Raw genomic sequence first — 17305 nt, forward strand, 5'->3', positions numbered from 1 at the left:
CAAAGCACCTCCATGAGTGACACACTCAAGGGGCAGACTTACAGGGTACCAGAGCCCCACTGAAGTAAGTCCTGCTCTGTGAAGTCGGCAGATCCTCTACAGTAGTTTCTGCCAGTCCTCACAGTCAATTGGCCCAGGAGTAAGTCCCTCCCACTGATGTTCCAACAGCAATCAAGGCTCAACTATAATAAATAAACTCAGCACAGAAAGGGTTCATCTAAAGTGCCCAGCTCAGGTAACTGAGGAGGCTGCACTACTGGCCCAGCAGAGCACCTACTACATAAGGCCATGCTACCAACACTGAGCAATGTAGCACCTCTATGTAATAATGAAAACAAACACAGGGAAGCAACCAAACTGAGGAGACAAAGAAATGTGTCCCAGATGAAAGAACAGAACAAAACTCCAAAAAACTAAACAAAATGGAGAAAAGCAACCTATCAGATGCAGAGTTCAAAACACTGATTATAAGGGTGCTCAATGAGCTTAAGGAAGAGTAGATGAACTTAGTACAAACTTTAACAAAGAAATAAGAAACATAAAAATGGAGTTAGAAAACATATAAAACAACCAGTCAGAAATAAAAAAATACAATAACTAAATTGAAGAATACATTGTAGGGAATCAACAGTAGAGTAGACAAAGCAGAGAATTAAATTAGTGGTTTTGGAGATAAGAAAGTAGAAAATGCCAAATCAGAACAGAAAAAAAAAACAAAAAACAATCCTCCAAAATGAGGATGGTTTAAGATCTCTGAGAAAAACTTCAATTGCACTAATATTTGCATCATTGGGATGTCAAAAAGAGAAGAGAGAGAGCAAGAAATTGAAGACCTATTTGAAAAAAAAATGACAGAAAACTTCCCTAACTTGGTTAAGGAGACAAACATATAAGTCCAGGAAACACAGAGAGTCCCAAACAAGATGAACCCAAAGAGGCCCACACCAAGACACATCATCATGAAAATGCAAAAGGTGTAACACAAAGAGAGAATCTTAAAAGCAGCAAGAGAAAAGCAATTAGTTGCCTGTAAGGGAGTTCCCATAAGACTGTCAACTGATTTCTCCAAAGATACTTTGCAGGCCAGAGGAAGCGGCAAGAAATATTCAAAATGAAGAAAAGCAAGAACCTACAACCACGAATACTCTATCCTGCAAAGCTGTCATTTAGAATTGATGGCCATATAAAGAGTTTCCCAGACAAGAAAAAGCTAAAGGAGGTCCACCAAACCAGTATCATAAGCAATGTTAAAAGGTCTTCTCAAATAAAAACCACATGATCATATCAATAGATACCGAAAAAGCCTTCGACAAAATCCAGCACCCATTTCTGATAAAAACACTCAGCAGTGTGGGAATAGAGGGATCATATCTAGACATAATAAAGGCCATATATGAAAGACCTACAGCCAACATTATACTCAATGGGCAGAAACTAAAAGCATTTCCCTTAAGAAAAAGGAACAAGACAGGGATGTCCACTTTCACCACTCTTATTTAACATAGTACTGGAAGTCTTAGCCACAGCAATCAGACAGGAAGAAAAAATAAAAGGGATCCAAATTGGAAAGGAGGAAGTGAAACTGTCATTATTCGCAGATGACATGATACTATACGTAGAAAACCCCAAAGACTCCATCAAAAATTTATTAGACTTAATACACGAATTTGGCAAAGTAGCAGGATACAAAATTAACGTCAAAAAATCGATGGCATTGTTATATACCAATGATGAACTCACAGAAAGAGAAACTAAGAAAAAAATCCCATTTACCATTGCAGCAAAAAATTAAGATACCTAGGAATAAACTTAACCAAAGAAATAAAGGACCTATTCGCAGAAAACTACAGGACATTGACAAAAGAAATAGAGGAAGATATAAAAAAGTGGAAGCACATACCTTGTTCATGGATTGGAAGAATTAACATCATTAAAATGTCCATACTACCCAAAGTAATCTATAGATTCAATGCAATCCCCATCAAAATACCAACGACATATTTCACAGAACTAGAACAAATACTTCAGAAGTTCATATGGAACCAAAAAAGACCTCGAATAGCCACAGCAATCTTGAAAAAGAAGAACAAAGTAGGAGGGATCACATTACCAGATTTCAGGTTATACTACAAAGCCACTATAATCAAAACAGCCTGGTACTGGCACAAGAACAGGCATATAGACCAGTGGAACAGAACAGAGAACCCAGAAATGGACCCAAGGCAATATACTCAATTAATATTTGACAAAGGTGGCAGGAGCATACAGTGGAGTCAAGACAGTCTCTTTAATAAATGGTGTTGGCAAAATTGGACAGCTACATGCAAAAAAATGAAACTAGACCATCAACTTACACCATACACAAAAATAAACTCAAAAGAGATAAAAGACTTAAATGTGACTTATGAATCCATAAAAATCCTAGAAGAAAATGTAGGCAACAAAATTTCAGACATCATACAGAGCAAAATTTTCACTGACACATCACCTAAGGCAACAGAAACAACGGAGAAAATAAACACATGGGACTACATCAAACTCAAAAGCTTCTGCATAGCAAAAGATAGAATCATCAAAATGGAAAGGCAACCCACTGTATGGGAGAGCATAATTGCCAATGATATATCAGATAAGGGGTTAATTTCCAATATATATAGAGTGCTCATGCAACTCCACAAAGGGAAGACAAAGAAATTAGAAAATGGGCAGAGGAACTAAAAGACACCTCCCGAAACAGAACATACAAATGGCCAAGAGACATATGAAGATCATCAGAAAGATGCAAATTAAAACAACTATGAGGTATCACCTCACACCTGTCAGAATGGCCGCCATCAACAAATCATCAAACAACAAGTGTTGGCGAGGGTGTGGAGAAAAGGGGACTCTAGTACACTGTTGGTGGGAATGCAGACTGGTGCAGCCACTATGGAAAACAATATGGTGTTACCTCAAAAAATTAAAAATTGAACTTCCATTTGACCCTGTGATCCCACTTTTAGGAATATACCCTAAGAAGCCTGAAACACCAATCAGAAAGAATATATGTACCCGCATGTTTGTAGCAGCACTATTTACAATAGCTAAGATCTGTAAACAGCCCAAATGCCCATCAGTAGACGAATGGACAAAAAAGCTGTGGTACATATACACAATGGAGTACTATGTAGCTGTAAGAAAGGAAGATCTTTTATCCTTTGAGATGACATGGTGGGACCTGGAAAGTGTCATCCTAAGTAAAAGAAGCCAAACAGAGAAAGACAAGTATCATATGATCTCACTTATTTGTGGAATATAATGAACACAACAGTCTGAGGAATGGGGTAGTCCCAGAGACGTGGAACTGGGGTACAGACTGACTATCCCTAGAAGAGGGGGTGGGGGGAGAGATAAACTACAGAACTTATATGCATATATGCATGACCAACGGACATGGATAACAAAGCTGGGGAGAGGGCGGGGAGGGAGGGGAAAGGGGGTTCAGTGGGGGAAAAAGGAGAAACATCTGTAACAAAAATAAATAAATTAATTAAGAAAAAAATTAAAATTTAACCCCGTTCAAAAAAAAAAAAATGTTAAGAAAAAGAACCTGGGACTACATCACATCTCTGTATTACTAACTGTAGAGTTATAAATGACACGGTTAAGACAGTTAATTGCTTATATCTTCCACTCCTCCCCAATACTTTCCTCATCTGGTTGTTGTAAGGATTAAATAAATAAACACAGAACAAAAAAAAAAAAAAACCAAAAAAAAACAGGTCTTCTCTAAGAAGAAGAAAGAAAAAAGAGGTAAAAAATATAAATAATAAAATAGCAATAAATACCTATCAACAATTACTTTAAATGTAAATGGATTAAATGCTTCAATCAAAAGACTGAATGAATAACAAAACAAGACCCTTACATATGCTGTGTACAGAGACTCCCTTCAGAATGAAATACATACAAAGATTGAAAGTAAAGGGATGAAAAAGATATTTCTTGAAAATGGAAACAAACAAACAAAAAAGGCTGGAGTAGCAAAATTTATACCAGACCAAATAGACTTTAAAAGAAAGGCTATGCCCAGCCAGTGTGGCTCAGTGGTTGAGCGTCGACCCATGCACCAAGAGGTCACCAGTTCGATTCCCAGTCAGGACACATGCCCAGTATGTGGGCCAAATCCCCAGTGGGGGGCATGCAGGAGGTGCTAATTGATATTCTCTCTCCTCAATGTCTCTTTCTCTCTCTCCTCTCCCTTCCTCTCTCTGTAAAACCAATAAATAAATAAAAATTTAAAAAATCAAACAAAACAAAAAGGCTATAACAAGACACAAAGAAGGACCCAGAAATGTTATTTCTGGGTATTTATCCAAAGAAACTAAATCAAAAAGACATGCATCCATATGTTTATTGCAGCATTATTTACAATAGTCAATATATGGAAGCAACCTCAGTGTCCATCAATTGATGAACAGATAGAGAAGTAGTGTATATATGCAACGGAATATGACTCAGCCATAAAAAAGTAATGAAATCTTGTAATCTGCAGTAACATGGATGGACTTACAGAGAATTGTGTTGAGTGAAATAAGTCAGACAGGGAAAGACAAATGCCCTATGATTTCACTTTTATGTGGAATCGAAAAATAAAATAAACAAGCTGAACAGACACAGACCCGGGGATGTAGGAAACACTGTCATGACTGCAAGACGGGAGGAGGATTGGGAGACGAGTGAAAGGCGAAGGAGCTAGGAGGAGATTAGTAGTTGCGGAATAGTCGTAAGGGTGCAAATAAAGTTCAGCATAGAGAATATAAACAATAATAATGTAACCAGTATGTGAGGTGCCAGCTGGGCACTAGATTTATCAGAGAGATAACTTCATGAGTTATATAAATGTTTTTTATTATCGTGTGTTGGCTTTGGGTGTACAGCTTAGTGATTACAAAGTATTGCCCTCGGTATTCTGGCACAATGGCGCATAGATGGTTACATTACTGGCTGCATTTCCCATGCTTCACCGACTTCTGTGACTATCTCGTAGCTGCCACTTTGTGCTTCTTAGTCCCTTCACCTCTTTCACCCGGTACCCCAAACTCCCCTCCGGCAACTACCAGTTCTCTCTCGGTACCTATGAGTCTGTTTCAATTTTGTTTGTTCATTTATTTTGTTTTTTAGATTCCACATATAAGTGACACCATAAGGTATTTGTCTTTCTCTGAGTTATATAAATGTTTAATCACTGGGTTGTACACTTGACACTAATATGATATTGTACCTCAATTGTAATTGAAAAATAAAAAAATATATTTTCAAAGAGTCGAAGAACTTCGTGTATCAGAAAGTTGCTAATAAAACTGCCAGGGCCCTACTTCCTAACGAACAGCCTGTTTGCAGTGTGGGCACCAGCCACTTCTCCACTGGTCAGATCCTACCTGGGTCACCCCCAAAATTGGACTTGCTTCTGACAGAATCTGAGCTTGAATTCTGATGCTGTCACTTAATGTTAGACCCTAGGAACTGCTCAATTCACCTCTCAGATTCTGTCTCCTCGAAGTGGGAGCGATGCATGTCCCTCGACACTCCCGGGTTCAGTGGCCAGCGTGGGGACTGCCCCCGCAGAGAACCTGCGTCCTGGGGAGTGTGGGTCAGAGCAGGCTGCCGGCTGGGGGCCGATGACTGCGTTGTACTGTTACTGGTTTCCTGGTGAGATTCGCACACAGAGCTTGCATAGCCCTCTGCCAGCAGGATAAATTACAGTCAGCTCAGGCTTCCATTTTATGTACGACAGCTGTGGTAAAAATGCAGGGTGACCTTCAACCTTCTCTGTTTCTAATGAGAGGCCTGATTCTCACAAAAGGTCAGTATCTGCAGCTCCGATCCCTCAAACCCTGTTAGGAAGAGCTGGTCGTTGTCTGCAGACAGCAGCTGCAGAGGGGGGATGAACACTTCTCAGGCTGCCCAGCTATGGCTCGTGGAAGCACCGCGCACGCCTGGTCTGGGAGTGCTCCTGGTGACTGATGCCCGAGGGCAGGGGTCGTGGGAGACTGTGCGACCCACACGCCCTGCACTGATGCCTCTGCTGCTGCTGTAGGACACACCAGAGCGTGAGAGCTCTTTGTGTGTGGATTTTGCCCCCATAATTGCCTTTTTTCTTTGAAAGGGGCTCTGCACAGGACCATACACAGCTAGATATCCCAACAATCAAGACGTGATGACATAAATGTAACTTTCATTTGACAAAAAGATCCCTGAGAAGTAAAGGTTCTGAGGCTTACAACGAGCTTAAGTTTTAAAAAGTAATAGATATAAATGGATCTATAGGCACCTTCTGATAACCACAAGTCAAAGAAGTCTGCAAAATATAAAGAGAAAAGAAACCAAACAAAATACTAAAGAAAATAAGAACAGTAACAAAAAAAGAGGGAGAAAGAGAGATCAAAAGAAGAAAAAAATCATAGAAAAACTACAAAAACAACCAAAAGACAATTATCAGAATGACAATATGTTCATACCTATCAGCAACGGCTCTAAATGTAACTGGACTAAATGTTCCAGTCAAAAGACATAGGGTAGCTGAATGGATAAAAAAAAAATATTTATATATATATGCTGCCTACAAGAGACTCACTTGAGATAGAAAGATATAAACAGACTAAAACTGAAGAGATAAAAAGAGACACTATATGCAAATAGAAATTTAAAAAAAAAGCTGGTGTAGCAATACTTAGACAAAATGGACTTTTAAAACAGTAAAAGAGACAAAGGAAAGTATTTCAGAGTGATAAAGGTGTCAATTGAAGAAGAAGAAGATAAACAATTTCAACTATCTATGCACCTAACATAGTAGCACCCAAATATATAAAGCAAATGTTAGTGGACATGAAGGGACACGTGAACATCCATACAATAAAAGCAGGAGACTGTAACACCCACTAACATCACTGGTCATATTATCTAGACAGGAAATTAATAAGGAAATAATGGCCTTAAATGTCACATTATACCATATTGACTTAATAGACATTTATAGAATATTTTATCCAAAAGTGTAGAATACACATTTTTTTCAACTACACATAAAATGTTCTCCAAGACTGGTCACATATTAGGTCACAAAACAAGTCTCAATAAATTTAAAAAGAGTGAAATTATATCAGAATTTTTTTCCGACCACAAAGGCATGAAATTAGAAATCAACTGTGAGGGGAAAAAAACTAGAAAAAAACCAAACGTGCAGACTAAACAACCAGTGGATTAAAGAAGAAAGCAAACAGAAAACCCAAAAATACTTTGAGACAAAAATAGAAAAACAACATGTCATAATCTGGTGAGCAGCAAACTTTTTTTGATGTAGCAAAAGGAGTTCTAAGGGGAAAGTTCAGAGCAGAAATAAATGAAATTGAAAGTAAAACAGAATATGCAAAAGATCAATGAAACTAAGAGCTGGTTCTTTGAAAGGAAGAACAAAATTGACAAACCTTTAGCAGGACTCATCAAGAAAAAGAGAGAAAGAAGCCCAAATATATAAAATCAGAAATTAAAAAGAGAGGTTAAAATTGTTGCCACACAAATACAAAGGATCGTTATAGAATACCATAAACAAATATATTCCAACAAATTGGACAACTTAGAAGAATAGATAAATTTCTAGAAAAGAACCTCTCAAGATTAAATTAGAAAAAAACAGAGAATCCAAGAAGAATGATTACTAGTAACAAAATTGTAATAGTAATAAAGAAAAATAAAACTCCCAAAAAACAACGTCTTCCCACTGGTCCGCGGTGGACATTCCACACCACCACCTGTGAAAGTCAGGGCCGGCGCTCAGTGTTCTCCCTTGTCCCATAATCGTGTCCTGCAAGCTGTCTGCCTCCACAGACTCAGAGACGGGGACGTCAGTCCGGAAATGAGGCATTGCCGAATAGCAGTTAACATGGAGCTGAGGAAACTCGAAGGGTGGCCAGATGCAAGAAAGGAGAAATGTAAGCTTGTTTCCTGAGGATATCACTTCTCCACGGAAGGAAAACTGCCACAACCAGGGCACTGCAGACTGGTCAGTTGAGGCCACAGTCACAGGCATAAATGGCAGCAGTTTGGAAAGCCAACTCCAAGCTACTCACCCTGAGGAAACTGCTTGCTTGCAAAAACCAGCCACCCATACACCACATAATGTGGGCTGGTTTGATTCCAGAACGTGTGTCCTTCTTGGGCAGGAGTGACTGTAGCCCCGTTCCATGTGAATTTGCTTGAGTGCTCGCTAACATTGCTGCTGGGATAGCAGAACAGACCAGGCTGTCGTGGAGGGAGGTGCTACCCCAGCACTCAGTCCTCTGCTGGGAACTCCCCCTCAGCGAATGAGGTGTATGGGCTGCAGGAAACACTGCAGATGACGGTTCAGTTTTCCGAGACTTGGACATCACGTGTGGTGCAATCGACCCACAGAGGGCTCTTCAGCATGTGATGACTTGGTAATCTTGCCCGGACACTCTCAAACCTTTGTTGCCACAAGAATCCTGCACCCCCGTTAGAAGCTGCTGAGCAGATTCTTCCTGCTTTAGCTGGTCTCCTGCCTCGTGATGACCCCCAAGTATCAGCAGACAGCTGCTGGGTCATGTTCTACCTCACTGACGGTCCAAACGAACGGATTGAAGTGGTTGTAAAACAGGAGTTGTGACCAAAATCGTGAAGCTCCTAGGAGCGACTGAATTGCCAATCGTGACTCCGCACAAAGAGTCGTAGGAAATAGTCCCTGGGCCAGATGAACAGAATCAAGTCGTAACAGTTGTGGGAGCACTTGCCATCTTTCCCAGCCTGCTAACAAACTGCAAAACTAATATTCACCAGGGCTCTACGCGGACAATGTCGAGCATCACAGCTGGCAGCCAGGACCAATTACAGCCAAAGGAGTCACGGGTCAGCCCACTCCTCACTGGTGCTGTCGCTGCGGCAGACGAGAGCTGCGTGGTCTGTGGCCAAGTCTACGAGGGGAGGGACATCTGAACTGACTGTGTCTCATTCACGGTGGCACAATAGAACCATTGATGAACCTCTTAACTGCAAAAAGACTGGAATCATTCCGGTTCTGGATGCCATCGAGCTACCAGGCTGCGAGGACACTAGTGAAACCGAGAAGCCTAGGAGAGTTATTAAAGAATGCGAGGGTTTGGACAAAATGGAAGCTCCACAAAATCATAAAAATGAACCTGTATACACAACTTTGTTAAACTTAATTGAGAAATACTTTTCTGTTGAGGAAAAAGAAGATCAAAATGTGATAGTAGAAACGACCTCTGAAGGCTATAATCTCCAAGTTCAGGGTGAAACTCCTGGGACCTTTACATTTTAGATTGTACAGCTGAGACATCAAGTTGCTTGTTGTGTACTATGTTCGATATAAGTTTGCTTACTGTTTCTCTGCTAATACCTCTTTTTAAATGTGGTTTGTTATCACAGCACTCTTTGTAACATAAAAAGTGTACTTTAACAGTCCGAACTGTATACAGTGTATGAAGCCTCTCCTCAGTGGGTCTCATATTTCCACGTGAAATTTTATATCTTGCAGTTTCCTATAAATAAAGATTAATACACCCTTTCCATTACTTAAAAAAAAAATTCCAACAAACAAAAGTCCATGACTAGATGACTTCACAGGTGAATTCAACCAAACATTTAAAGAAAAATTAAGCCCTGGCCGGTTTAGCTCAGCAGTGGAGCATTGGTCCGAGAACCAGTGAGTCGCGGGTTTAATTCTGATCAAGGGCACGTACCTCGGTTGTGGTTTGTCCCTGGCCCTGGTGGAGGTCGTGCAGGAGGCAACCAATCATTGTGTTTCTCTCACATTGATGTTTCTCTCTCCCTTTCTCTCCCTCCAACTCTATCTGAAGATAAATAGAAAAAATATCCTCAGGTGAGGATAAAAAAAAAAAAAAAAAGAAAAGAAAAAAGAAGAATTAATACCTATCCTGCTCAAACTATTCAAAAAAATTGAAGAGGCCCTGGCCAGTTTGGCTCAGCGGTTAGAGCGTCGGCCTGCGGTCCGGAGAGACCCAGGTTCGGTTCCCGCTAAGGGCACGTACTTCGGTTGCAGTTTGTCCCCGGCCCTGGTTGGTCGTGCGGGTGGCAGCCACTCGATGTGTCCCTTCACGTCGATTGTTTCTCTCTCTCTCTCTCTTCCTCTCTCTCCCTCCCACTCTATCTGTACAAAAAATGGGAAAATATCCTCGGGTGAGGATAAAAAAAAAAATTAAAAAAAAAAAAAATTGAAGAGGAAGGACTGCTTCCAAATTTACTCTATAGGCCAGCATTACCCTGATATCAAAACCAGAGAGACACTACAACAAAATGACATGCCAACATGCAGACATTTTTAATAACGTACTAGCAAACCAGATTCAATAAAACATTTAAAAGACTACATCCTAGCCACTGTGCTCAGTGGTTGAGCATAGTCCCAAGGACTGAGGTCCCGGTATGATTCCCAGTCAGGGCACATGCCCGAGTAGTGGGTTTGATCCCCAGTGCGGGGCATGCAGGAGGCGGCCCATGGATGTATCTCTCTCACATCAGTGTTTCTATCTCTCTCTCCCTTTTTTTCTCTCTTAAAAAAAAAAAAAAAAAAGTCAATAAGAATATATTTTTTTAAAAAAGATCAATCAAATTCTTTAAAAAAACAAAAAGAGACTACATGCCCAGCCGGTGTGGCTCAGTGGTTGAGCATTGACTCACACACCAGGAGGTCGCCGGTTCGATTCCTGGTCAGGGCACATGCTCAGGCTGTGGGCCCAATCCCTAATCAGGGGCATGCAGGAGGTGGCCAATCAATGTCCTCTCTCATTGGTGTTTTTTTTTTTCTTTTTTTTATCCCCACCCAAGGACATTCCTCCACTCCTTGTTCAGATAGAGTGGGAGGGAGAGAGAGAGAGAGAGAAACACTGACACGAAAGGGACAAATTGAGTGGCCACCACCCGCATAACCAACCAGGGCCGGGGACAAACTGCAACCGAAGCACACGCCCCCAGCGGGAACCGAACCCCGGCCTGTCCGGACCGCAGGCCGACGCTCTAACCACTGAGCCAAACCGGCCAGGGCTCTCTCATTGATGTTTTTATCTCCCTCTCCCTCTTCCCTCCTCTCAACACAATGTGTATAGAAAAAACTTACCTCAACATAATAAAAGCCATACACACAAACTCACAGCTAGCATCAAACTCAATGGCAAAAAGCTGAAAGCTTCTCTTCTAAGATCAGCAACAAGAAGATGGCCACTCTCAGCAACATTAGTCAATACCGTATTAGAGACCCCAGCCACAGCAGTCAGATAAGAAAAGAACAAAGTAACACTGAAAAAGAAAAAGTAAAACTGTTACTATTTCCAGATGACATGATACCATATAGAGAGAACCTCGAAGACGCCAACAAAAAGTTTTTAGAATTAGCCCTGGCCGGTTTGGTTCAGCGGTTAGAGCGTCGGCCTGCGGTCCTGAGAGACCCGGGTTCGGTTCTCGCTAGGGGCGCGTACCTCGGTTGCAGTTTGTCCCCGGCCCTGGTCGGTTGTGCGGGTGGCAGCCACTCGATGTGTTCCTTTCGCATCGATGTTTCTCTCTCTCTCTGTTCCTCTCTCTCCCTCCCACTCTACCTGAACAAAAAATGGAAAAATGTCCTCGGGTGAGGATAAAAAAAAAAAAAGTTTTTAGAATTAATAAATGAATTTAATAAGGTAGCAGAATACAGAATTAATATACAGAAAATTGTGTTTCTATACACTACCATTTACAATTGCATCAAAAAGATAAAATATCTAGAGATAAGCATATGAAAGACTTGTACTTTGAAAGTATAAGGATTGAAAACAGCACAAATAAATGACAGGATATATACCATGTTCATGAATTAGAAGGATTAATATTGCTAAAATGTCCATGCTACCCAAAGCAATCTACAGATTCAGTATAATCCCTATCGAAATACTGACATTCTTCACCAAATATAAAAAGTAATTCTAAAATTTATATTGAACCACAGAAAACCATTAACAACCAAAGCAATCTTGAGGTATCACACTTCTTGATTTTGAACTATACTACAAAGCTATAACAATCAAAAGAATGTGGTACTGGTACACACAGACATATAGGTCAATGGAACAGAACAGAAAGTTCAGAAATAAACTCTAGCTACATGGTCAGTTAGTCCATGACAAAAGTGGCAAGAATATACAATGGAGAAATGACAGTCTCTTCAATAAGTGATATTGGGAAAACCGTAGACACATAACCAAACAATGAAACTGGACTATTCTCTTACACCATATACAAAACTAAACTGAAAATGAATTAAAGACTTAAATATAAGATCTGAAACCATAAAAATTCTAGAAAAAACATAGGTAGAAAACTATTTGACATCTGTCTGAATATCTTTTTGGATATGCACCCTTAAGCAACGGGAAGAAAAGCAAAAATAAATAATGGGACTATATCAAACTGAAAAACTTCTCACAGTGAAGAAAACCATCAACAAAACAGAAAGACAACCTACCAAATGGAAGAATATATTTGCAAATAATATATTGAACTAGGGGTGAATATCTAAAATATATAAGAAACTCATACAACTAAAAAATAAACAAAATAAATAAACAATCCAATCAGAATATGGGCAGAGGACGTGAATAGACATTTCTCCAAAGAAAACATACAGATGTCCAATAGATATATGAAAAGATGCTCGAGATTACGAATTATCAGGGAAATGACAATGAAAACCACAGTGAGATGTCAGATGGCTGCAATAAAAATGTCAACAAACAACCAGCATTGGCTGTGGAGAAATGTAAGCCTTGTGCGCTGTTGGCAGGAGTGAACTTTGGTGCAGCCACTGTGGACAGCACTATGAAGATTCCTCAAAAAACTAAAAATAGAACAATGATAAAACCCAGCAATTCCACTTCTCAGTATTTATACAAAAACAAACAAACAAACAAAAACACTAATTTAAATGAATGAAATGAAAAGATAAATGCATTCATATGTTCCTTGAAGCATTATTTGCAATAACCAAGATACAGAAGCAACCTTGTATCCATTCATAGAAGAATGGATAAAGAAGAGGTGATAGAGCCGTGGCCGGTTTGGCTCAGCGGTTAGAGCGTCAGCCTGCGGTCCGGAGAGACCCGGGTTCGGTTCCCGCTAAGGGCATGTACCTCGGTTGCAGTTTGTCCCCTGCCCTAGTTGGTCGTGCGGGTGGCAGCCACTTGATATGTCCCTTTCACATCGATGTTTCCCTCTCTCTCTCTTCCTCTCCCCCCCCCCCCCCCCACTCTGTCTGTACAAAAAATGGAAAAATTGTCCTCGGGTGAGGATAAAAAAAAAGAAGAGGTGATAGAGGGGGAATTGAGATGGCTACATTGTAACTGGGGGCTGAGTGCCCTGGCTCCCAGCCACAGACCACATTTACAGCCAAAGTACTGCATGGTCAGCTTGAAAAAACAAGAGAAGTGTAGCTGACTGGCCATGTTTTGTTGAAGGAGCACTAAAGAAACACTGCGGAGACTGGTAAGAGAGGCAGAGCTGTGCAAGGGGGAGCCCCCCTGGAGCTGGTGCGTGGCGGAGAGGCCTGAGTGGGGCTGACTGCAAAGCCCCCTCCCACAGGAGTGTGGGATTACATCCCCACACAGCGATCCCAAACCCAGATCAGTACACACTGGAAGGAGAGCCCACACAACATTGGGCTTAGGGATCCAGGGGAACCCAGTTTGCCTAGGAGGCTGGGTCCACACCTTCCCATTGAAAGAGCATGCCCAGTGGCTGAGCCCCTCCACCCCCACCCCATGGAGACTCACCTGGGATCTGACTGCTGGAAAGGCTGCACTACATTGTGCAACCCCAGAACAGACAGGGGCCTGAGGTCTGCACCCAACAATAACTTTAAAGGACCCTCTGCTCTCCTGAAAGGCATCGTACAGGGCACCAGATAGCACTAGACTATGCGGTGCAGGGAAGGGGCAAAGAATTCTCCTGCCTCCGGAGTGGGCTTGGGACCCCTCCCCGCCTTTGGAGCACACAGGCTGCTCCATCCTGGGGCCTTCTGGCCCACACTGAGGGGAGCTGGGAGCATGAGCGGAGCTGGGACTGGTGCCCCACTTTACTGAGACAGATGTGTGGAGAGAGGAGTCCTGCCCACCGAGCTGACTTTGTAACCCCTTTGTGTGCGCGTATTGCAGGGGTGCTGGGCCCTCACAAAGCAGGGTTTTCTTCTTTGTTTGTTTTTTATTTTTGGATGGTATCCCAGGGCACCCCCCATGAAGGATGGTGTTGGGGAGACAGAGCTGGGTTATGTGACAGCATTGCAAGGAGGCGGATCCAGGGCCCTGTGAGTTAAGTCCTGGGAAGGAGGGCTCAAGCATGCCTCACCCTTCCGCAGGCTGAGAACACCACCCCCCATCAGGAAAGTGTGTGGATCAGCTCATGGAAGACCCAGATACTTTCACTGCGCATAGTTCAGAAGGGGTAGCGAGAACAGCTCAGGGGAGGACATTCCGGGAATAAGACCCTCAGAGGCTATTGTCTGGGACCAGGAAGAAATGCTTAGCCCCCTTCTGTGGGCTGGGAAGGCCACATGCTCACCTGAGACTCTTTTGATCAGTCCCACTGAGCCGAGAACAGCAAAACTCCTCCTGCAAAAATGGCAGCAGGCTGTATGCAACCTGAACCTGCACCGGGTCCCCTCAGGGGGAACTAGAGTTGGAGGAAATGACAGAAACTGAGGAGCTTGGCTTTGAAGCAGAGATTAATTTCCCCTCACTGAGTGTCTGAGGGTGAAATCTCTAAGTAGGGGGCCACTAGCCCTATCTCTACTGCCTGGCTCCACCCTGAAGACTCTTTGGAAGACACTGGAGGAAGACCAGGCAAGGTCAGGGGGGAGGCAGAGTATCTGACAGGTAGAGGCAGTCCTGAGAGAGCCTCAGACTGACCACAGCTACAACAGGACAAAGAAAACCAAATGTGAACAGCTCCTGACATTGGCTGATAAAAAAGTACCTCTAGGGAGGCCTGGAATTATTATATAAAACACTGAGCTTTAGATAACTTAAGCTGCCCAGACAAATTTTATTGGACTGGCTTTTAAAATTTTATTTATTTGGGGTTCTTTTGTTTGTTATATTTTTTCAATATTTTCTATATTTTTTCTGCTTTATTGCTTTGATATTATTATTGTTCAGATTTTTGCTTTTTCCTCTCTTGTTTCATTCATATCTTTTATTGACCTCCTTCCTTTTCTTACTCTAACTATAATTTTTTCTTTTCTCTCTCTTGTTTTCATTCTTTTCTTTGCTTTAGCTATCTCTCTCTTCTGTTTACCTTTACATAATGTTTTTTTCTTTTTTTCTCCCCAGACTTCTTGTCTTTTTTAAACTATTTTTCTTTTCCTACTCTCTACTCTTTTTTTTTTGCTCTCCCTTCTTTCCTTCCAGAACATGTTTTCTGCCACTTTCTCTTCCAGTGTCCTCTTTGTTTTTAATTTTGCTATTAGCAATATTACCTTTTTCTCTTTTTTGTTATCATTTGTGTTCTCTAATCTCTTTTCTAATTCTCTTTCATTTTGTGGTTGTTTTTGCTGTTATTGTTGGGATCTTTTGTATGTTCTGTTTTATATGATCTTTTGTTCCCTGTTTGTTTGGTTTTATTTTTTCATCCTCGCCCTAGGATATTTTCCCATTGATTTTCAGATAGAGAGTGAGAGAGAGAGAGAGAAAAAAAACATCAATGTGAGAGAGACACATCTATTGGTTGCCTCTCATACTACTCCAAACATGGCTGGGGATCAAACCAGAACCAAGGTATGTGCCCTTGATCGGAATCAGACCTGCAACTCTTTGGTCCTTGGGCTGGTGGTCTAACACTGAGTGAAACCAGCCAGGGCTATTGTTTGGTTTGGTTTTGCCCTGTCAGTACCTGTACAACAGCACACAATATGTGCTGGTGGCTGAGCCATGCAGTCAGCCAGCTGGAGAGAGACTCCATCTACAAATGGGACAACAACCCAGACCCAGTTATGAGAGGAGAGCCTAAATAGCCCAGAAAAGGGTCACACTTAGAGCATACAGCTCAGTTGTACAAGAAAACCACACCACTGGTTCTAACAGGTCATTGACTACAAAAGCCCACCCCACAAAGACTGGGAGTCACAGGAAGTATATCTAATACTAAATACAAACACAAAGAGACAACTAAAATGGGGAGACAAAGAAACAACCCCCCAAATGAAGAAAATGAGGAATCACCAGAAAAAGACCTAAATGAGATGGAAGCAAGCAATTTATCAGACATAGAATTCAGAGTAATGGTTACAAAGATGTTGAAAGAACTTAGTGAAAACTACAAGAAATGTAATGGGAACTACAAGGAAGTTAGTGGGGACCACAAGAAGCACAGTGGAAGCTAAATCAGCATGAAAAAAGATATAGAAATTATGAATAAGAGCCAAGCAGAAATGAAGAATACTATATCTGACATCAAGAATATGCTGGAAAGAGTTAAAAGCAGGCTCAGCCCTGGTCAGTTTGGCTCAGCGGTTGGAGCATTGGCCTGTGAACCAGAGAGTCCTAGGTTCGGTTCCCGCTGGGGGCACTTACCAAAAAAAAAAAAAAAAAAGGCAGGCTCAATGAATCAGAGAATCAAATAAGTGAATTGGAAGACAAGGTAGGAAAAAAAAAAAAAAAAAACCTCAATCAGAGCAGCCAGCCCCCCCCTCCCCCCCCGCAAATACTTAAAAAACCTGAGGAGAGTTTAAGGGAACTTTGGAAAAATAAGAAATGGAACAACATCCATATCACAGGGATACCAGAAGGAGAAGAAAGTGAGCAAGGAATAGAGAACCTGTTTGAAGAAAGAATGACAGAAAACTTCCCTAAGGTAATGAAGAAAAAAGCTACACAAGTTCAGGAAACACAGACTAACTCAAAGAGACCCACTCCAAGAAACATCATAATCAAAATGGCAAATGTTGCCCAGCTGGTGTGGCTCAGTGGCTGAGCATGAACCTATGCACCAAGAGGTCACTGGTTTGATTCCTGGTCAGGGCACATACCCAGGTTGTAGACCCAATCCTCAGTTGGTGGCATGCAGGAGGCAGCCAATGTTGTCTCTCATTGATGTTTTTATCTCTCTCTCCCTCTCCCTTCCTCTCTCTCTAAAAATCAATAAATAAAGAAAAAGAATTTAATGGCAAACATTAAAGACAAAGAGAGACTATTAAGGGCAGCAAGAGAAAGACAGGTTAGTGACCTATGAGAGAGCTCCCATAAGGCTGTCAGCT

The 17305-nt window shown here is 41.5% G+C and overlaps 1 pseudogene; it reads left to right on the plus strand.

The window, feature by feature from the left end:
- The first annotated feature begins 7894 nt into the window (after nt 1–7894).
- LOC118640226 lies at nt 7895–9334 on the plus strand (annotated as a pseudogene).
- The last annotated feature ends 7971 nt before the right edge of the window (nt 9335–17305 follow it).

Source organism: Molossus molossus, unplaced genomic scaffold (assembly GCF_014108415.1).
Source record: "Molossus molossus isolate mMolMol1 unplaced genomic scaffold, mMolMol1.p scaffold_m16_p_22, whole genome shotgun sequence".
Lineage (NCBI taxonomy): Eukaryota > Metazoa > Chordata > Mammalia > Chiroptera > Molossidae > Molossus > Molossus molossus.